Source organism: Cynocephalus volans, chromosome 11, assembly GCF_027409185.1.
Source record: "Cynocephalus volans isolate mCynVol1 chromosome 11, mCynVol1.pri, whole genome shotgun sequence".
NCBI lineage: Eukaryota > Metazoa > Chordata > Mammalia > Dermoptera > Cynocephalidae > Cynocephalus > Cynocephalus volans.
The window spans coordinates 95,847,954-95,870,677 of NC_084470.1; positions in this window are offsets into that span (position 1 = coordinate 95,847,954).

The following is a 22,724-nucleotide window of genomic DNA, read 5'->3' on the forward strand; positions in this document are numbered from 1 at the left end:
GACAGCACATCCTGTGAGTTAAGAACACATGTTGTCTATGGAGTCATAAACTCCAGGCTTTGAGTTTCAACTCTATGAATTATCAGCTTCTTGAGCAAGTTACTTATCTTTTCTGTGTCTCAGCCTCCTTATTTGTAGAATGGGGCTTCAGTTTTGTCTTTTTGAGGATAAAAATGAGATTATGCCTGTAAGATAGATAGTTTGCAAAAATGGCCTGACTTTTCACCCTCCCCTATGTCCAGGCCCCTTTGTGATGCCTCCTGTCAAGTGGTAGAGTCTCTTTCTCCATTCCCTTGTGCTGGCCTGCAGCTAACCACAGACATATTACAGACCAGTCAACACCAGAAGAACCACCCTACTGAGCCCAGCCTGTATTGCCAACCCCCAGAATTACAAGCTAAATAAGTGACTGTGGCTATAAGTCACTAATTGTAGGCTGTTTTGTTACACAGCAATAGCTAGCCAAATCAGCATGTAGAATGCTTAGCACAGTAATCCCAGCCTAATTAATGGAAGCCATGATGATGATCATGAAGGATGACGATGACAGTGTCTGTGCTCAGGCCTCTATCAGGAATAGTAGAAAAGGTGGCTGTTGCAGGGAACCCTAAGCATTTTCTAATTGTTAAGCCTTTCCCCTTTTCCACTTGAGAAACTGTTTTAGAAACTCTATGCTTGACTGCCTTAACTGTAGACTCTGGCCTCTGCAACTTAGCTTGCTTGCTTCTTGCACCTGCCCTCTGTGAGATAACAGCAATCTCACATCCCCCAAGGGCCAGATGCAAATTGGGCTCCAGAAATGACCAATGGACTGTGTCCCATAATCAGCCAATCCAAATTAGCAGGACTGCATCCCTCATTTACATAAGAGGACCTGAATTGGAACTTGGATGGGAAAAGGGTCGGCATTTAGGTTATATAAGATGGTCTTTTCCTTTGTTCTGGGAGACACTGGTTTAGGAGTCTTTGCTCCTCAGTGCTCTCCTTGCTTATAAGCAAAAGAGGTGCCATAACACTGAACAAAGGGTTGCAACACAAAATAAAGATCTGTAACACTGACGCCAGTCTTGCATTCCTCTGTGCGTTGGGCCCACAACAATGGCTTCATTACCTCTGCCCTAAAGGTGCTCATGGTGTGACATTGTTCACAGGAAAAGAAAAGCAACAATTACTTTCAGTGAACTCCCAGTTACTTATTATCCTTTAAACCCTTGACCAGTTATGAAGACTTCAGGAAGCTTCGGCTAAGGAGATTTGACTTTGTGTTCACAGTGAAGAATCATTGGCAGGTTCTAAAGATTGGAGTGGTGGGATGAGAGGTATTTTAGAAAGACCTGCAGGGAGCAGGAAGGATCAGAGGGAGAGACAGCCTGAGGGAGGTCTGTTGTGGTGGTGCAGGAGAGCAGTGATGCCAGCCTCCTGCTCATACATTCCATAGCTCCCCATGGCTCTTAAAATAAACCTCAGACTCCACAGGGCCTGGCGTGACTTGCCCTCTGCAGTCCTCAGCTGCTCTCCCCAATTCTCGCTCTGCTCTGCCCACACTGGCTTCTTTTAGTTCCTCGGACATGCCCTGACTTGTCTTCCCTGATGCCTTTGCATGTGCTGTTCCCTTCCTTTCCCTCTCTTCCCGTGTCACCTGTCCTCATCCTTCAGATCTCCTTACCTCAGATGTCACTGAACTCTTAATCTAAGCCAGGTCACCCCAATATATCCACGTAAAAACCCTGTGCTTTTCTTTTGTGGTAGTCACTGTTGTTTATACTTACGAAAGTAATATACGAGTGATGGTTTGATGGGTATCTGTCCCCCCACCAGACTGTGAGCTCCACTGGGGAGGAGCTGGGTCTGTCTTGCTTATCACTGTGTACCAGGCATGAACAAATTAGTTGTAAAATCAATGGATGCCCTTGTGTAAATGTCCTTTTCATCAGAATATCCATGCTTATGCAGAATCTCTCAGTCCTGAAATGATGTGGGAGAAGAGAAAGGCCTCAATCCTTAGAGGTCCTCCCTCAAGGGGCAAATCAGTCTCACCCTGGAAGTGCTGCTCAGGACTCTGGCACCAGTTTTATAGCCAGGAGACATATTTAATCCAGCCAACAAATAATCCAACCCACCAGCCCTGGTGGCTGAGCAGAAGGTCCCTGAGGAGAGACCAACACCAATGTGGAACATCGAGTTCCCCAACCCCAAGGACACAGAATTCTCCTGCAGGGTTTTAACCATCTATTTGAACAAGGAATGCTTTCCCCAAGCCTTGCTTTGTAAACAAGTCTGTGATCAGAAGCAAACAAACAGCCCCTGTCTGGACATCTAGTATCCGGAAGATTTCATCTGGGCAGCAGCAGGGAGACTCAACAGAGAAACACGCAGAGCTGAGAGCAGCAAAACCTTTGTGGCCTGACCCTGTTGTCCTCAAATAGGACAGTCACTGACATCCCTCCCTTTCATTTTACAGAATCCCTCTTCTCCCTTGGAGCTCCAGGCTTGTAAATAGTTATTTGTGGGCTGTGTGTCCATCTGTCCATGTCTCCCATGAGAACATAGGTTCCATGAGGACAGGGACAGATCTTGGTCACCCATTGTTTCCCCACCAACAGCTCAGTACTTGGCACAGAGCTGGCTCCATAAATGTTTGCTGATTGAGTAAGCAAAAGAGAAAGGCTGAGCTGCAAGTGGGAATGGAGAGGTAAACCAGTCTGATGACAGGCTTGTGAATCCAGGAACATACAGCACAGGAGAGAAAAGCAGTAGAGGCCTGACGAGATTGAGAGCCTCTGGATCAAGCCTTTTCTGAAGCCTTCACCACCACATGAGTTTTTAGTCACATGCACCAGGGTATTGCCTTTGCTGGTTAACTCAGGTTCACAAAAACTTTGTGTAACACTCAGAGTGTTACACAAAAACTCATAGCATCTTTATTTATAATAGCCCCAAATTGGAAACAACCCAAGTGTCTACCAACAGGTAATGAAGAAAACAACTGAGATATATCTATCCAACAGATCCACATAATGGAATACCACTCAGCAACAGAACAAAGTGAGGTCATTGTTTTACTTGTCATGTACTGAATGTTTATGTCCTCCAGAATTTATATGTTGAGCCCCTAACCTCAAGTATGTCTGTATTTGGAGATGAGACCTCTGAGGAAGTATTTAAGGTTAATGAGGTCATAAGGGTGAGACTCTAATCCAGAGGAAACACCAGATAGCTAGTGCATACTCTCTCTATCTCCTCCCACGCACACACTGAGGAAAGGCCGTGTGAGGACATAGCGAGAAGGTGGCCATCTGCAAGCCAAGAAAAGAGCCCTCACAAGAAACCAAACCAGCTGGAACCTTGATCTTGGACTTCCAACCTCCAGAACTGTAAGAAAACAAGTTTCTGTTGTTGAAGCCACCCAGCCTGTGGTGTTTTGTTATGGCAGCTCAAGAAGACTGACACTACTGATTCACACAACAGTATGGGAGAATCTCATGGACATTATGCTGAGCGTGGTAAGCCAGCACCAAAGGACTACATACTGTATGATTGCACTGAATGAAGTTTGGTAATGGCTTGACAAAGCAATGGTGAAAGGATTCAGATCGGCTGTAGCCTCTGGAGAGGTGGGAATTGATAGGCAGGGACATGAGGTACTTTCAGAGGAGCTAAGACGTTTTATATCTTGATCTGGGTGGAAGTTACATGCATGTATACATATGTAAAGCCATTGAGCTGTACATTTAAGGCGTATGTATTTTACTGTATGTAAGTTACATTTTAGTTTTTCAAAAAGTTGGACTAGATTCTCTGTGAAGTTGCTTTTAATTCTCTTGAGTTTAGGATTCTGGGGTAGAGTACAGCTCCTCTCCTATCCCTTGTTTCTCTGGGTTCCTTTGGAGGCAGTGTGATGCAGCTAGAAGGGCACAAGGATAGAGAAAAAGAGACAGAGACCCAGAGACAGATAGAGAAAGAGACTGAGAGAGAGGAAGACAGAAACACCCAGAGAGAGATAGGGAAAGAGACAGAGAGACAGATTGCTGCATGTGTCCCAGTGGGGTTGCTGTTTTTCTTTTTGCCAGGTTTTCAACTCTCACTTCCCTATCCCTGTAAGGACCACATGGGCTCCAAGCTTGTCCCTGAATCTCCATGACCCTCAGCTCTAACTGCTTCCAGCAAAAACCTGATTCCCTTTTGCTGACTTGAGGGAGTCCCTCTTCCTTGTGCAGCCCTGAAAGTGTCCCCAAAGCTGTGTGGTCGTTCCTTCCTTGTGCGATGGCCTCACCCTGAGGTCTCAGAGTGTCTGTGGGACAGGAATCTGCTGCTTCTCACTCTCATCCTCCATCCTCCATGCCTATCCCCAGCAGGCATGGGTCAAATGGCTGAGCTGAGTAGTGAGTTCCTTTTCCCTGCCAAGAATCAGTCAAGGGTGTTGCCAGGTACTCACCCCCTTCGGTTGTGTTTGGGAGAATGGCTCCAGCCCCTGAGCCCCATGGCCAGGTCCTGGCTGTGGGGCTGGAGAGAAACAGGGGGGGGCACTTCCCACCCTGTGGGGTGCTGTGCTGTTATACAGAGCAGGCAAGGCTGTAGAAGCAAGACGCCCAGGCTAGAAAGTGGGGGAGGTACCTGTGTGCTGGGCAAAGCAGGGCGGGTCTGAAATGGGAATATTAATCAGAAAGTGAGCCCAGAGGCACTGGAAAGTGGAGCTCACCTGGACGAGTGGTGCAGGGCTCAGACTGTGAGTCAAGCAAGGACCTCTTCAGGCTGGCATGTAGGAGAGACCTGGGAGGCTATGGTGTCTGCTGCACAATTTTCCAGTGGTCACTGGACTTGGGCTGAGTGACCAGACCCAGATTCTCCTTCCCCCGCCTACCTTCCAGACAGCCAGAAGGCCCAGGGTCTCAGCTGAGTGGGTTAACTACAGATCATTACAAAAGAAGCCCAATTTAAGACTTAAGGGATGGCACCAAGTCTGGATTTTGCTAGGACTTCTTTCATCTGCTGCCAAGATAGTTCCCTTTAAGGACAGTCCTAACCGCATGCCAGCCATGCCTTGGTGTAGTGTCCAGGACGGTGTAGAAACAGCCCACGGCCCCTGCTGGGAACTGCTGTTTGCCTGAGAGCCCAGCCCTGGGATCTGGGACTTTTCCATCCTTTTGTTCCCACGCAGCCTATCTGAAGCACTGGACCTTTGGAAATGTGTTTGCTTGTGTCCCAGGAGTGACACTAATGAGGTCTGAGTTCTCTTCCTGTCCCTCTGGCTGGGGAGCTGCTCTGAGTGTGGTTGGGGACACTCTGAGTGTGGTTCTTGTTGCATCTGAGGCAGCCCTCCAGCAAGAAAGGAGACCAGGACTGGGTCTCTTTTCTAATGGGAGCTGCATGGGGCCAGGGATCCATCAACAGGGAGGGCAGTCTTTGAAGAACGGGGAAGCTGAGCTGCTTCTCACTTTTCCTCCTATCTTAGTCCATTTCTGTTGCTTACAACAAAATACATGGAACTGGATGATTTATAAAGAAAATGAAATTCATTGGTTACAGTTTCAGAGTCTGGGAAGTCCACAGTCCAGCGAACACAGCTGGTGATGGTCTTGCTGGTGGTGACAGTGACCCAATGGTCTCACATTGCAAGATGGTGGAAGCAGAGAGAGACTAACCTCCTCATTCATTCTCTTTTTACAGCTCTCCAAACCATGCGCCTCACTGCCATTATTAATCCATTCACAGCAGCATGGTCCTACAATCTAATCACCTCCTCAAGGCTGCAACTTCCAATGACCATAATAGGATTTCCCACACTCTTAACAGTCAGAGTAGGGGCCAAGTTTCTAATACATAAAACTTGGGGGACACAATTCAAGCTTCAGTGAGTTGGGGGGGGACATTCAGTCTACTATACATCCCACCCCACCTTTGTTTGATGCTATAGCGTCAACAGTCTGTCTTGGGTGTGGAGCTAAAATTTTATTTTTGAGCGGGTTCTGGTCCCACCACTAAGTCACTGTGTGACCTGGGGCCACCTACTTGCTATCTCTGTGCCTCAGATTTCTCACTTGGCTATACTTCTTTAACCTTGTTGATTTATGGTTTCTCTGAGCTCCAAACCTGCCAGTCCTCTGAAAGAAATCACAACTACAGTCTCCTTGCTTTTCGAAAACAAAGAGCAAGACCTGGAATGCAATTGTTTATCTTCCTTCTCCTGCCTCGTGAGCCACGGCATCTCCCCTTGTGGAGTCAGCATAATCGTCCTTCCCAGGCTGCAGAGAGGAGCAGGCTTTTACAGGATTTGCAAACTGAAATGAGTGATACAAATATTTACGTTGGTATCTGTCTCTCCCAGGTCCTGCACTGTATCATGTCATTTGTTTGCCTGTTTCCCCCACAACATCCTGTGCCTCTCGGGCTGTCCTCCCTTGGCAGGACCCTGCTGTTAACAACCGTCCTTACATTCAGAGAGCTTTGGGTGCACCTGGTGCTGTGTTCAGTGTTGCGTGTGTGATCACTCCTCCATGAGGGGGACCAGTATTGCTTCCACTTCAGGGATGGGAAGACTGAAGCACAGAGTTTAGACAGCACAATTCCCAAGCTCTTCCTCCTCGAGGCTTAGCTCTCAGCGTGCCTTGGAGCTGGTGTGTGTGTTGTGTGTGTGTTAGTGTGTCTGTGTGTGTATGTGCATGTGTGTGATGGTATGCATGTGTGTTGTGTGAGTGTCTGTGTGCATGGACTGAATGAGCTGCTGTATGTACAGCAGTGGGCCTGGAACATGGTAAGTTCTAATAAATGTGGGTCATTATGGAGGATTGGGACTTCTTGCATTTTTTTCATCAAGGTGTAACATTCAGTAAAGTGTTGCAATCTTAACGGTAGAGCCTGATTGATTCTTACATGCGTACACATGCATGTAACCACCACCAAGATCAGTCAAGATGCTGGAGACTCCCAGCTCCCAGCAGGCTCCCTCCAGCCTCAATTTCTCCATTATTCTGACTTCTGTTGTGCCTGGTTTGAACGTCACATACATGGAAACAACCATACAGTATGCGCTCTTCTGTATCTGCTTCCTCTGTTCAACGTAATGCCTGTGAGATGAATCCATGTTGTGGTCGGCAGCAGTTTTTCCTTTTAATTTGCCGTGTAGTATCGCATTGTTGTAAACTTCCCCCATGCACTTATCCATTCTCCTGCTGATGGATATTTGATAGGTTGCCAGTTTTGGTTGTCATGAATAAAGCTTCTGTGAATGAGGATTCTGTGGACATAAGCAATGGTTTCGGCTGGGCATCTATCTAGAAGAGAATTTGCTGGGTCACAGGGCGTATGCATATTTAGCTTTGGTAGATGCTGCTGAACCGTTTTCTAAAGTGATGTTAACTGATGACCTAAACAGCAACAGCCGAGGGTTCCGATTGCTCCATATCCACATCTTCACTGTCGCAGGTTGGTTTCTCCAGAAGCAGGTGCTGCAGTAGAGTTCAGGATCTGCACCTATGAAGAGAAAGAGGCAGAGCTAGAGGGGGCAGAGGGAGAAGATGAGCTGCAATGCAAGCCAGACACAGCCCCGCCAACCCAGCAGGGGGCTGGGGAGCATCCCCCTGCCACCAAGTGACACACATCTGGTGGAGACAAAGGGCAGACCTCCAAGCGAAGCCACACTCAGCCACCGGATGTGCGCTGCCTGCAGACATGAAGGAGCTGACAGCTGGAGGCTACCTTCTGATGCAGTGTTGCCAAGTGCACCACACTCATGCTAGCCATTCAGTGGGGAGCGTGCTGTGTCCTATCATGGCTTTATTCTACTTGTCCGTGATGGCTAATGGTGCTTGTGTGCTTCTCAGCCCTTCGGATGTGCTCTTTTGTTAAGTGACTGTTCACTGTCTTTAAAACTGGGATGTCTGTCTTTTTCCTATTAATTTATAAAAGTTCTTTATATATTCTGAATATGAGTTCTTTTTCATAGATCTATTGCATATATCTTCTTTCAACCTGTTCATTGAAGAAATTTTTGTCTGCCCCAAGGTCGTGAAGATATTCTATTTTTTTCAAGAAGATCTATTGTTTTACATTAGGTCTATGATCCATCTCAAATTGATCTTTGTGTATGGTGTGAGGTAGATTCATTTCTTTCTCCATATGAGTATCCAGTTGAGCTAATACCACTTAGTAAAGAGACCATCTTTTCTCACTGAACTGTTGAGCATCTTTATTGCAAATCAGGGGATTGAATATGAGTTTGTGTGTGTTTGTTTCTGGGCTCCCTGTTCAGTTCCTTTGGTCCATTTGACTCTGATTATGCTATGCCACTGTCTTATTACTGACTATTTGCAAACACTCCTGACATCTGGTACAGGAAGTTCTCCAGCTTTATTCTCTTTTGAGATCACCTTGCCTCTTCTAGGTGCTTTGAATTTCCATATAAATTTTTAAATCAGCATGCCAATTGCCTTATAAATACCTACTGGGGTATTGATTGTGTCTATATTGAATATACAGATCAATCTAAGGAGACTTGACATCTTAGTAATATTAAGTTGGCTAATCAACATACACAGTACAGTCTTCAATTTATTTAGGTCTTTAATTTTTCTGCAGTTTTAATTTTTTGCAGTTTTCATCATGGAGGTCTTGCACTTCTTTTATTAGATTTACTCCTAAGTATTTGAGGATTTTTGGCATTATTGTAAATGGCATTTACATTTTTTATTTTCTGATTGTTGCAATACATAGAAACACAGTTGATTTTTGTATTGCAGCAACCTTTCTAAATTTGCTCATTAATTCTAATAGATTATTATTGGATTTTGGATTTATTTTTCATACACAATATTATCATCTGAAGTAATGACAGTTTGTATGTTTCCTTTCTAATCTTTATTCTTTTTATTTTTATTTCTTGCCCCATTGGAATGACCAGGTTCTACCACATGACGCTGAATAGAAATGATAGTGGTGGACATCCTTCTCTTGTTCCTATCCTTAGGAGAAAAGCATCAGTACTTCACCATTAATGATGACGTTAGCTGTGTGTGTGTGTGTGTGTGTGTGTGTTTGACAGATGCCCTTTATCAGATTAAATTCTTTTCCCTACCTCTTTTTCTAAGAGTTTTTATCATGAGTGGGTACTGAATTTTAACAAATATTTTCCTATACCTATTGACTTTAGCTCACATCTCTTGCTGCAGCTCTCAAAAGCTGGAGTGTGCTCTCAGGTCAGAAGCTTCAGAGGGAGTCGTGCCCTCATGGAGGCCAGATGAGGCAGCTTCAGGAGGGCTGGGGTGGGGGATACCCCTAAAGACCCAAGCCAGTAACACTGATGTGATCACTCACCTCAGTCCTCATGAACTCCTTCTCTGCTCACTCCCAGCAAGGACTTGGGATCTGTTTTTTTAATAGAAACTAGTGCCTTTCTATAAGCCTGTGCCAGGCACTGTGTTAGGCATCACAGGAGGGCACCCACCCCCGGTGTAGCTCTGGGGTGTCCCCATGTGTCATGGGCTCTGGAGTGTCTCCATGTGTCATGCCATTATTCAGCTCTTAGGAGGGACCAGACACCTGGCTTGAACCAGCAGGCCTAAGTCTCTCCTCTCCCTCTGCATCCCCCTGCCAGGGGCCAAAGGCAGCAGTGAGACCATGAGAAGACAGGGAAGGATCAGTGGAAAATGTACCAAGTGACCCCTCCCTCGCCCACTGTGTCCCTGGCAATCTGTCTTGTGGATTCTTGGCCTCTCCAATGCGGTCCGAGAAGACTTAAGTTTCCTTCCAGAGCCTCAGGAAGTCAAGAATGGGAGCTGCCCCAGGCCATTTCTGTCCCTGGGTCTTCTTTCAAAGGGTTTCTGGATCGATGAAGAGAGATGTGGCTTGTGGACAGTCAGAGGAGAGGGCCTATGGTTGTTTCAGATTTCTGGCTTGGCTCAGAGATTCAAACTCTCCAATTCCCACACTAGATGCCTCAGCCCACTGGATAAAGGCTTTGCCTCCAAAGAATGGCCGTGACGTTTGTGGTTTCTGCTTGCTCTGCCCAGCCTCACTCGTCGTCCTCCACAGCCAGCCTCTGTTCCAGCGACCCTAGTGTGGAAGTTAGAATCTTCAGGTTCCAAGTGACAGACACTGATGGCAAGTAGCCTACCCCTCCCCCGCCAAAGAGAGAATTTATAGGTTCACAGATCTAAAAAGTCTATGAGGAAATGGCTTCAGGTGTGTCTGGATCCAGTTGCTCAAACATTGTCACCAGGAATGTGACTCTGTCCATCTTTGGCTCTGCTTTCTCCTGTCTGGGCTTTATTCTCTCTCCTTGTGGTGGCAAAGAAGACCCAGGCTCACATCCTTCCAGCTTGGTAGCTCCACTGGACAGATGACACCCCTTTTCAATAGATGAGGCAAAAAACTCAGGAAAGGCTCTCATCGGCCCAGCTCAATTTGCACACCCTGGGGTCACCCAGGCTGGAGATGATGCTGGTTCAGTTGAAGGTGGTGGCCGTGGGGAGGGACAGAAGTGGTTGGGCTTTGGCGCTGCACTGGTGAGAGGGGCAGGGTAGGGACACAGGGCTTCAGTGACTTCTAGGTTCTGCCTTCAGCAGCTGTGGGGATGGGGTGCTGAACAGCCATGGGGAATGCGGGAGTCTTCTCTCCAGATGTGCGCCTGAAACGGGCTTACACTCACACCCTACATAGGCTGCAGGGTATTGCTCCTGTTAGTGCTCGTGTCCTCATTCAGCTGCGCATCTTTGCTTATCAACAATGTATCTTTCCACATCCTTGGCAATGCCGGCATACTATTCCGTAGTATGATGTCCCACACTTGTTTTAACAAATCCCCCATGGGAGGACACTTAAATTGTTTCTGTACTGCCTATTTAGGACTTGATCAGTGGCCAGATTCCTTTCTCAGTCGTTTGTCCCTTTATCTTGTCTCCAACTTTCCCAGGTTCAGGAACTGCTCTCCCCTCCTCCACCCCTCGGTGCCTGCATGTGGCCACTAGATGGCAGTGTTGCATCGTAACCCCCAACGGTTCCAGCCGCGAAGAGGCTCTGCTCTGGAGAAAGGACTCCTGCCTGCAGACTCTGCCCTCCACCCAGAACAGGATTGCACAGCCTTCCTCAGAGACCCGTGGTGGGTGGGCCCCGCATTATCAGTGACCAGAGAACTCCTGCGCTAGGGATGACTTCCTGCCCACTTGCAAATGCATGTTTTTGCTCTTCCCTGAAGAAATTGGGGGGGGGGGGATGGAGGAGCTGGCACTTTGAGCAATGGCTTCTGGAATGTGGTGTCCAAATTGCTGATAGAGCAGATGGTCTGAGGAGGTGCCAGCCTACATGACCAAAGCTTATTCGGTGGGTATCTCTGTATTTTCAAAAATGCCACAGAAAAAATAATACTGAATAGAATAATCTTACAACTCTGAGAATCCATAAGAGCTTGGGATGGTGGCATCTTGGAAGATTAGATTTATGGGATCCTGGCCTCCCCGAACCCTAGCATAAAGAGGTCTACTCCACATCCCTCCTTCAGCAGAAAAGGAAGTTGCAGTGTGGAAAGAGAGACTGAGTGGTTTGCAGGAAGCCCTGCCTAGTGGCGGTCCCTGAGGCCCTAACTTTCTTCCTCATGCCTCCTGCTTGGTCCCTGACCCCAGGATGCTCAGGGCTTCCAACTGTGGGCCCCACCAGGCACCAGTCGCGCCAGCTCTTTTTTTGCTCTTTATCAGCGCTTACTCCTCCCATCTCCCTCTCTCCGATAGCTAATCAGGTGGGTTGATTAATGCATACTGCCTTGTAATGGGCAAACGAGTGATTTACATGAACACACGTCCTCCCTCTCAAATAACGTGCACTTTCCACAGCATCGGGGTGGTGCTGACAGCGTGGAGCACGAGGCAGGATGCAGCCAGTGCAGACGGTACTGAGTGCCTGGTGTCTGTGCTGTCCTTTAAATCACCAGCTACTCAGAGCCGCAATGTTTGTTCTTCGTTCCCATCTGGGGATGACAAAATTCCCACCCCAGCCAGTGAGGCCACCTAGGAATGATGGCCCAGTGTTGCCAAATCTTCTGATTTTTTTCAGAAGTGTCAATTTTTAAGTACAATCTACCAACTTAAAAATGTTGGTAATTATTTTTGCAGAAAAACCTCTCATTTCAGGCCATCAATAGATTTGGCCCTTGTGAGACCATACTTTGTGGGCCTCTGCTTCAGGCCCTTGTTGTTTGGGTGCATTTGGTGTCTGTAGTCAGAGATGACGAGGGCAGTTTCTAGCAGCCTTAATGGCTGCTCTTGACACTATATACCCGCTGCCTGTCAGACAATCCTGAATCCTTCCCTAGCTCAGCCAGATGGACTTTGGCTGGCTGAGAGTTCTGGGAGCAGGCCGGGGGAGCTGGGGCCAGCCAGTGGGGGCCCCAGAGGCAGGGACAATGGACAGAGGAGAATACACTCTGGGTCAGGATACTGCAAACATCTGAGCCCCAGCCTTGTGCAAATCGCCTCACACCTGCCCCCTCCTGAAGCATCAATGACAGCAGCTGACATCTGCCAAATACTGACCTCATGCCAGCAGCCCTGTGAGAAGCTTATGTGTGTTCATTAACTTCACCTTTACAACAGTCCTACCAGGCCGGTTCTTCAGTTACCCCCATGTTACAGATGAGCAAGCTGAGGCACAGAGAGGTCAGGCGACTTCCCCAGCCAAGGAATGGCTGAGTAGGATTCAGTGCCAAGAATTCTGGTCTGGTCCATGCTCTTAAGCACAGGACACAAGTCTGTCCTCGCAGCTCCCCAGCCCCGAGGCTGGGCTCTGACCGTGCTTGTTATGCAGGTGTGGAGGCTGAAACTGCAGAGATTCTGCTCAAGGCTCAAGGCTCTCTGTTGCTCAGAAGTGGACCCGAAGCCAGGCTGCTACAAAGGTGCAGGGGCAGGAGAAGGAGTGAGGGGCGGGAATTCTTGAGCAAAGGAGCACTGTTCTGTTGGGGAAGCAGGCGCCCAGCCTCTCCTAGGGAGCCCCTCATCATAACATGAGTGGAGGGAGCCCGAAATTGATAGAGAACCTGAAACAACCTGCTCTGTGAGACCACTGCCCCATTATGCCCTGCCCCAACCTCCCCAGCTCTGCTCTGTCAGCTGCTTTGAGGCATAATGGCCCAGAGGAGGTGATTGCTATGGTCTGAATGTTTGTGTTCCCTCCCCCTCCCCAAATTCATAGGTTGAAATTCTCATCCCCAAGGTGATGGTATCAGGAGGTGGGGCCTTTGGGAGGGATCGATCATGAGGGTGGAACCCTCCTGAGTGGGATTAGTGTCCATGTACAGGAGACCCCAGAGAAACCCTCGCCCCTTACACCACATGAGGACACGTGAGAAGCACTGTGAATGAACCAGAAAGTGGATCCTCCCAGACACTGAGTCTTGGACTTCCCAGCCTCCAGGACGGTAAGCAATACATTTCTGCTGTTTATAAGCCACCCAGCCTATGGTATTTTGTTATCGCAGCAAGAGTGGACTAAGACAGCAATAGATATCTGCAGTGTAACATTCAAAAGTTTCACGAAGAAAACTGAAAAATGAGGCTTCTTTCTCAGCCCTGTGCACTTTCAGTCCCCTCTCATGTGACTCCAATAATCCCAGTCCCTTCTATGTCTTTCCAGAAATACTCTGTCATAGACAGTATTCGGCCTCATGACTAGCTTAACATCAGCACAGCCAGGTTAAGCAACTTCCCTGCCTTCTGCCCCTCCCCTTTCCCTTTTCTGCTTCAGGAACTGAACAGTGAAATTCCTCTCCTGGGAAGGGGTAAACATGACCGTTATCATCAAAGGAACGTCTTGTGGGCTGCGGTAGCCAGCTTCGGGCTGGAACGCTTTGCACTGATATTAGTCAAGACACTAATTAGGAGCCTATGCCCTAACCGACCAGGTGTTAGTGGACCACAAGGTCTGTGTCACCTTGCATACCACTAATTTCGAAATTGACCATTACTCTGCCAGAACCCTCAAAGGCTTATAAACCCCTGCTTTCCTTTGTTTGGGGGAATTGATCTAACTCAGTCTCCCCTCCACGTTGGTGGAATAAAGCTTTTTGGCTGAAAAATAGCACCTGGCTCTAGTCTCTCTCTCTCCCTTTTCTCCATCTCACTGAACCTGACAAACAGGATTACTCCTGCATTTGTCTTTCACACAAATGGTATTCTCTCCTCTCTATACACATTCTTCAACTTGCTATTATTTTTTTACAGCAAAAAAATAAAAATAAAAAATTGAATTGAGCAAAGCAGCCCCAGATCATCATTACTTTTAAATTTTTATTTTGAGATAGTTTAAGACCCACAGTAAGTGGCACAAATAGTACAGGGAATTCCCAGCCCCTTTCACCCAGCTTCTCCCAGCTGCTCCAGTGACAACATCTTACATGATCATGATACATTGTCAACAACAGGAAATTGACATGGGCACATTATTACTCAAAATCAGACTTTATTTGGATTTCACTAGCTTTCACATGTAGTGGTTATTTTGTTTGGTTTTGTTTTCTGATGCATAGCTCTATGAAATTGTCTCATGTGGACAGATTTTGTAACCATTGGGTCATTGAACTGTTTCAGTCACCACAAAGAAACACTTGATGTTAACACTTTATAATCGCACCTCCCCCAACCCTTTTCCCTAGCAACCACCGATCTGTTGTCCATTACTGTAATTATGTCACTACGACAATCTTACGTAAATGGAATCATGCAGTATGTAACATTTTGAGATTGGTCTTTTTTGCTCAGCATAGGCCCTGGAGATCAGATTAAGTTGTTGTGTTTATCAACAGTTCATTCCTTTTCCTTACTGTGCGGCATTTTGTTTTATGGACATACCGCAGTTTGGTTATTCATTCATCTGCTGAAGACATTTAGGCTGTTTCCAGTTTGGGGCCAATACAAATAAAGTCATTATGAATGTTTATATACAGGCATTTGCATAAACCTGTCTTCATTTTTCAGGGATAAATACCCTGAATTGCCGAGTTGTATGGTAAATTTGTTTAACTTGACAAGAAGCTGCCAAACCATTTTCCGGAGCGGCTGCACTGGTGGAAGCATCCGAGGGCACCAGCTCTTCTGCATCCTTGTCAGCAGTCAGTACTGACGGTATCTTTATGTTTGCCGCTCTGGTAGGTCTGTGCTGATGTCATCAGAGCTCTTGTTTGTATCTCCTTGATGGCTCATGATGCTGGCATCCTTCCTTGTGCTTATCTGCCATCCACGTATCGTCTTTGGTGAAGTATCTGTTCTATCCTCTTGCGCATTTTCTAACTGGGCTGTTTGATTTCTTACTGTCGAGTTTAGAGTGTTCTTACATTTTTTTAGATTTTTACTCCTCAGTATACATTGTAGTTGATTTTCGTAGCCCTTTACCTATTCCACCTTCCCCCTTCCCTCTCCCCCGCCCCACATCATATCTGTTCATTTGTCTTAACAAGTTAAAGGAATTGTTGTGATTGTTGTGTCTTCTTCCCTACCTCCACCCTTTATTTGTTTGTGTGTTTATTTATTTTTAACTCCCACAAATAAGTGAGAACCTGTGGTATTTCTCTTTCTATGCTGGACTCGTTTCACTTAATGTAGTTTTTCCTAAGTCCATCCATGTTGTTGCAAATGGTAGTATTTCATTCTTTTTTATAGCAGAGTAGAATTCCATTGTGTAGATGTACCACAGTTTCCTTTTCCACTCATTTGATGGTGGACATTTGAGTTGGTTCCAACTCTTGGCTATTGTAAATGGTGCTGCAATAAGCATTGGTGTACAGGTATCCCTTCAGCATGATGATTTCCATTCCTCTGCGTATATTACCAGCAGTGGGATAGCTGGGTCATATGGTAGATCTATCTGTATTTGTTTGAGGAACCTCCATACCATTTTCCATAAAGGCTGCACCATTTTGTAGTCCCACCAATAGTGTATGAGAGTTCCCTTTTCTCCGCAACCTCTCCAGCATTTATCATTCTCAGTCTTAAGGATATTAGCCATCCTAACTGGAGTGAGATGGTATCTCAAAGTGGTTTTGATTTACATTTCCTGAATGCTGAGTGATGTTGAGCATTTTTTCGTGTGTCTGTTGGCCATTCATATATCTTTCTTTGGGAAATGCCTATTCAGCTCCTTTGCCCATTTTTTAATTGGGTTATTTGGTTTTTTGCTGTAAAGTTGTTTGAATTCCTTGTATATTCTGGATATTAATCCTTTGTCAGATGTATATTTTGCAAATATTTTCTTCCACTCTGTTGGCTGTTTTTTCACTCTGTCGATAGTTTCTTTTGCTGTGCAGAAGCTTTTTAGTTTAATATAATCCCATTTGTTTATTTTTCCTTTAGTTGCCTGTGCTTTTGGGGTCCTACTCATGAAGTTTGTACCCACTCCTACTTCCTGGAATGTTTCCCCTGTTTTCTTTAAGGAGTTTTATTGTTTCAGGATGTATATTTAATTCTTTAATCCATTTTGAGTTGATTTTGGTATATGGTGAGAGGTACGAGTCTAGTTTCATTCTCCTACATATGAATATCCAGTTTTCCCAGCACCATTTGCTGAAGAGGCAGTCTCTTCCCCAGTGTGTAGACTTGGTGCCTTTGTTAAAGTTCAGATGGCTATAGGTGTATGGGTTGATTTCTGGGTTCTCTACTCTATTCCATTGATCCATGTGTCTGTTTTTATGATGGTACCATGCTGTTTTGGTTATTATAGCTTTGTAATATAGTTTGAAGTCAGGTAGTGTTATGCCTCCAGCTTTATTTTTTTTTTCTCAGGATTGATTACATATTTCTGATACAGGTCCTCAGATGTGAGATCTGCAAACCTTTCTCTCAGTCTGTGGCTTGTCTTTTCATCCTCTTAGCAACTTTTGCAGAGCAAACAGTTTTAATTTTGATGAGGTCCAGTTTCTCCATTTGTTCTTCTGTGGGTTGTCATGTCTAGACACATTGACTTTTACTTGAATATATAGATAGTTCCATATCAGCATATAAAGATCTTCCTTGTTATTGCTGTTGTACAAATACAGCATCATTTATTTAACCATTTCCTGGTTGGGAGAACTAACTGTCCATACTTGTACTACCCCCAATGGTGCTGCAGTGAATAGCCTTGCACACTCACCCTCACACCTGGACTCACGTGCCTGCCGAAGGAACTTGCAGGGGTGAGGTTGCTCATGAAGGGCTTGAGCATTTGTGCCCTGGGTAGTGTCTCCCTCCCTTCACAGTGTCCGAGGGATGCTGCACTCCCACCTCTCACCAACCCAGAGTTTCAACAGAGTTTTTTGGCCTTTGCCAATTTGACAAATGAGGAATGGTTTTTCCAAGTGGTTTTAGTGTAGCTTTCTTGAAGAGCTTCCTGCATGTTCTTTCTGTGGATGTTTGGTCCACATCCTGTGCGTGTTTTCCTCCTGGGCCCTGGTGCTATCAGCTGGTAGGAGCCTGTGGTTCACTTTTGGAAAGGAGTGGGCCATGGGGACACAGAGACCCCTCCTGGGCCAGCCCTCGCCTGCTGATGGGGCTGGAACCTGGCTTCGTGCTTTGCTCCTGACTTACTGCCACAAGACTCCTCCCGTGTGGGCTCTGTGTCCCCATCTGTGATGTGGGGATGAGATTAGCACCTACTCATAGGACTGGTAAGGGATGTTTGAGTAAATGTGCGTGAGAGCACTTAGAATGGTGCCTGATGCACAGTGAGTGCTATTGATGTGTTAGCCCTTCAATGATTGTCACCATCTGTAAGGACCATGTCTGCAAGCCGGGGTCTGCCACAGTGCCCCTGAAAGTAAGTGGTCATCCAGTTGCCATTGGATTCTCCCACCACCCGGAGGCTCCTTGCCTTATGACAGGTTTGTTGCAACTCAGAGGTCTGCAGACAGCCACCAGGTGAGGTTTTCAAGAAGGACATGATGCTTCAGCACAATCTGGAGAGTTTCCACTAGAAAAGTGAAATGAGAAAGGTGTGCTGAGTAGAGGGCACATCGTGGATGGAGGCACAAATGTTTGGGGAGCTGGAGGCAGTGGGGTGTTTCTGGGCTGTGTCGTGGAGACTAGAAGGAAGAAGCTGATGCTGAAGCTGAGGCAGGACCTTGGATCCCGGGCAGGGCGGCCTGCAGTAGCATCCCTGCTGGCCTAGTGGGGGACCAGTGGCAGGAGTGGTGGAACTCAGAGCTCTTTGCCAGGCCAGGGAAGCTGAGGAGCATAGGACGCAAGAGGTCACAGGTGTAGGATTTCTGGAGAATGCCCGTCACTAATTGACTGGCTACTCTGCACGGGTGCCCTCGACCCCTGGCACTCTGAATGAGACCTATATGGATGGGGTGGGTCATGCCCATTATTTAGAGGGGAAGCTCAGGCTCAGAGACAAAGCAATTTGCCCTAGGGCACAGAGCCAGGAAATCGCAGTGGGACTCAAACCCAGGCCTCTCTGACTCTTAACGCCCCTCCCCTGGCTGCCCATCATCACTGAGCAAGCTTTAAACCAGGCCTACCCACTTCCATTGCCCACCCAGAGAGATCTTGAGTGACTTTTATTAAAAATGTTTGTCCTATTAGGTTTTCTAAAATTATAGAACCAATAAATGCTACCGTATTAAAACAATATAGAAAAGCCTAAAACAAAAAGTAAAAGTTGCCTTACCTCTTTGATCCCAAGAGCAGACCTGGTTGGTGCCCGGCCCAGATCCCCTCTGTCTCTCCTTACTGGTTCTTGGCCCCTCCCCTGACCTCTGCGTGCTTTGCTTCTAACACCTGAACCCACGACTCTCTGTGAAGGATGAGGGATGGTCCTTGGGCTACTGGAAACACATCCCCCATGTGTGCAGAGAGCTGGGAGTGCCTGGGAGGTTATGTAGTCCCACCCTGATCCCAGACGGCCTTTAGACAATGACTGGTTGATGCAGGAATACAAAAGTCTTGAGCCAGAACAAACTCTGACTTATACCCCAGAGCCCACCATGGGATGAGGCCGATGCTGCAGCTTAGCCTGGTGACACCCTGGTGGCTTCTTCACCTTCCTGTCCTGTTTCTCCTACTCCCTCACTGATTTCCCCAGGAGCACCACCTTCCCCAGTCACACATGCATGATCCTCATCTCAGGGTTTGCTCTTAGAGAAGACAACCCCAGGAATTTGCAAAAACGGCCCCAATTCTTCACCCTCCCTGTGTCTATGTCCTTCCCTGGTCCCTTGGTAGCCCCTCCCATGCAGTCGCTGGGCTTGGCCACATGGCTTACTTTGGCCAATGGGACATTAGCAATCATGATGCAAGTGGAGGCTTGAACAACATCTGCACAACTGAGCTAGCTTGCTAGCTCTCGTGCCCCTACCATTGCTATGACGACACGTGCAGGCCAGTAGGCTGGAGGCTGAGACACGTGGTGCCAAGCTGAGCCACTACTGTTGTCCTAGCTGAGGCCATCCTACATCAGCCACCAGCCAGCTGGCCCCAGACACATGAGCAAGCCCAGCCAAGATCAGCAGAGGCACCTAGACCCTAGACCTAGAGTAGCTGTCCCCAGGCAAGTGAGCAGTCAGTGCGTGCTATCGTGTGCCGCTGGTCATTTTGTGCTCATTTGTTACTTGGCATTCTTGTAGTAATAGACTACTGACACACCAGCCTTACTCTCCACCCCTTCAGTATCTTTTCAGTTGCTGGTTTTTGCACACAGACGAGCATCACTTCCAAATTATCCTGGGTGCAACTTGCTCTTCAGCTTGATACCTTCTCAGCCGTCCTCCCTAAGCACAGACAGACCCTCTTATTCCTCAACAGCTGTGTGGTGTAGCAGCTACACACCCAGCCCTTTATTCACAGGCATGGGGCCATTTCTGTGTCTTCAGTGTAATAAACATCTGTGCATTGAGCGTCCTTGTTTGTTCACTTCGAGCACTTACATAAGAACCTCTGGAAGATAAATTCCTCACCATGAACTTGAGGATCAACAGATATCTGCATTTCAAGGTTTAAGAGATATCACTTAACTAGACAGGACAGACTTTTAAAAATCCCCAGTACCCTGCAATGTTGAATCCGTCAAAGAAAAAAGACACAAAAGCTTTGTGGTTTGGGGGATGATTTGGAAGTACCGGGCAAAGGACAAGCACTTCTGCGTGTTTACAGCATCTATCCATTCATCCACTCATTTATTCATCTATAAAATGGTGCTGAGCACTCACCGTGTGCCAGGTGTGGCTCTGGGCCCTGTAGGTACAGCAATGAATAAAACAGACAAAAATCCCTGCCTTTGTTGAGCTTACATCCTATTAGGTTGAGACAATAGATGACACAAAATAAACAAGTAAAACATTTAGGACATTAGAAAGTGATGATGCTACAGAGAAAAACAAGGCGGGGAAAAGGATGGAGACCACCGAAGGACAGGTAGAAGGAGGGGTCATGATGTTTAAAAATATGGCAAGAGAACTATGTCAGTCATCTTGGGCTGCTGTGACAAGGCACCATAGACTGGGGGTTAAACACTAGGAATTTATCTCCTCACAGCCCTGGAGGCTGGAAGTCCAAGGTCATGGTGTTTGCGGGGCTGGCTCCTTCTGCGGCCTCTCTCCTTGCCTGTAGACGGCGCCTTCTCCCTGAGAATTCTCATTGTTTTCCTTGTGTGTTTTTGTCCAAATTTCCTCTTTTCGTGAGGACACCAGTCATATTGGGTTGGGCCCACCCGAATAACCTCATGTAACTGAGTCACCTCTGTAAAGACCCTGTCTCCAAATACAGTCACATTCTGAGGTACAGGGAGTTAGTTCAACATAAATTGGGAGGACATGGGGGGCACAGTTCAGCCCATCACAGGAAGGCTTCGCTGAGCCTGGGGCGAGGCGTGATGATGGGGGTGGGATGTGAGCCTGGAGCTGCTGGGACTCAATTGTTCACCTCAAGGGGTGAGCTTGAGCATGAAGCCATTACCTAGGAAAGAAGAGCTGTGAGAGAGAGAGAGAGAGAGAAAGAAAGAGAGAGGCAGGCCTGGATTCAGCCACACCTGAAATCCAAACTAACCCTAGATTTTTTTCAGTTACAGAGCTCAATAATTTTTTTTTACATTTGAAACCAACCTGGGTTCATGTTCTCTCACTTAAACTGAAGGATATATGTATGAATAGAGGCCACCTTGTCTAGTACCTTTTGCACAGAAAGAAAACTGAGAGGGTTAGGGACTTGTCCAAGGCCACCTAACAGGTGAATGGAAGAACTGGACAAAAACCCCGCACCAGGTGAGGAGTCAGAAGCCCGAGGCTGCTCCCCGCTGGGCCCTGGCCAAATCACTCCCTTACTTGGTTACCTCCGCATTTGCCTCTGCTTGAAAATGCCAACAATAACGTCCCCTCCAGTGGCTGTGTGAGGCTCATGGGCAGTCCTGACACTGTCAAGCATAATGGAGCTGTGGGGAGAGGCACCTTTCCTACAGTCAGAGCCTGTGTGCTCTGAGGCCTACTCAGTCCTGCCCTCTGGGCAAACAAATATTAGCAGGTTTTAAACTGAGACATGCAGAGAGCTACAGGTACAAGCAGGGAGGGAAGTCGTGAAAGTGAGTAGAAGGGGCACCACAGGTCTAGCACTGTATGGGTAGGAGAACGTGTGGAGGGACATTCCAGCCTTATGTGGGGACAGCAGTGGGCTGGGCAAAAAGGATGGTGGAGCTGACCCCTGCCCTTCTGACCACTTCTGGACCTGAGGGGAGCCCATGAGCTACCCTTAGGGAACTCAGACTGCTCTGCCCTTGGACCCAGGACAAGAAGGTCCACACGTGTGTGTGCCTGAAGAGCTCTGCAGAGAAAGCTCAGGAGGCTGAATACACCAAGCCGAGCCTTTGACATGGATCAAGGCATGATGTCACAGGCCAGCCTTGCAGGAGAGAGGGTGTCACTTAGAGAGTGGCAGTCTGGAGGGGCCTTGTAAGCAGGACACTTTAGAGATCATCTGATTCTGCCCCTCATTTAACAGAGAAACCTGAGCCCAAACCAGAGAAGTCAGGGGACCACCTGAGGACACACAGCCTCAGCTGGCAAACTTTGAATTGGGGCCTAGGCCTCCAACTCTGAACCAGCACCTTTCCAATGGGTGGCAAATGCACAGTGGGGGCAGAACTTTAGAACTGGTCCCACACCCTCTACCACAGCCTCAGACCCACCCTCGGACATGCCCAGGCAGCCTCAACCAAGCATCTGATGTTGGCTCCAGGAACGAAACCATGTGCCATCCCTGTTTGACATACAGAAGGACCACTCCCAGATGTGTCCCCAGCAGCAGAGCCCACTGAAATTCTGGATTCTAAGGGATCCTTCTCTGCTCACTATCGCCTCGACCTTGACTCCTCCCCCACCCCAGACCTGTGGCCAGGCACAAAAGGCTCCTGCATCCCTGAGGAAGAGATGCAATCCCAGGTCACCCCTTGGGGCATGAGGGGCAGTGGGTTAGCACTAGCTAGATAGGGCCAGCGCAGGCCTGAGGCAGGAAGGAAGGCATCAGCAGTGCTATCCGCCTGTGTTCTTGATAACAACAGCTATGCCATGAACCCTGGGGATCAGATGCAAAACTGGGCAAGCTGATGCATTGGGCTAGGGGTGGGCACTCTAACATTTTAGTTTAAATCAGATTCTCAAAACAGCCTGTGAATTTAAAAGCAACAGAGTCACTGATTTGCTTTGTAGCATGTGCCATGTTCCAAGAACTCTTCCTGCTCAGTGTTTTGTGCTGTGGGTCAGAGCGCTTCTCTGGGGCCAGCCTGCT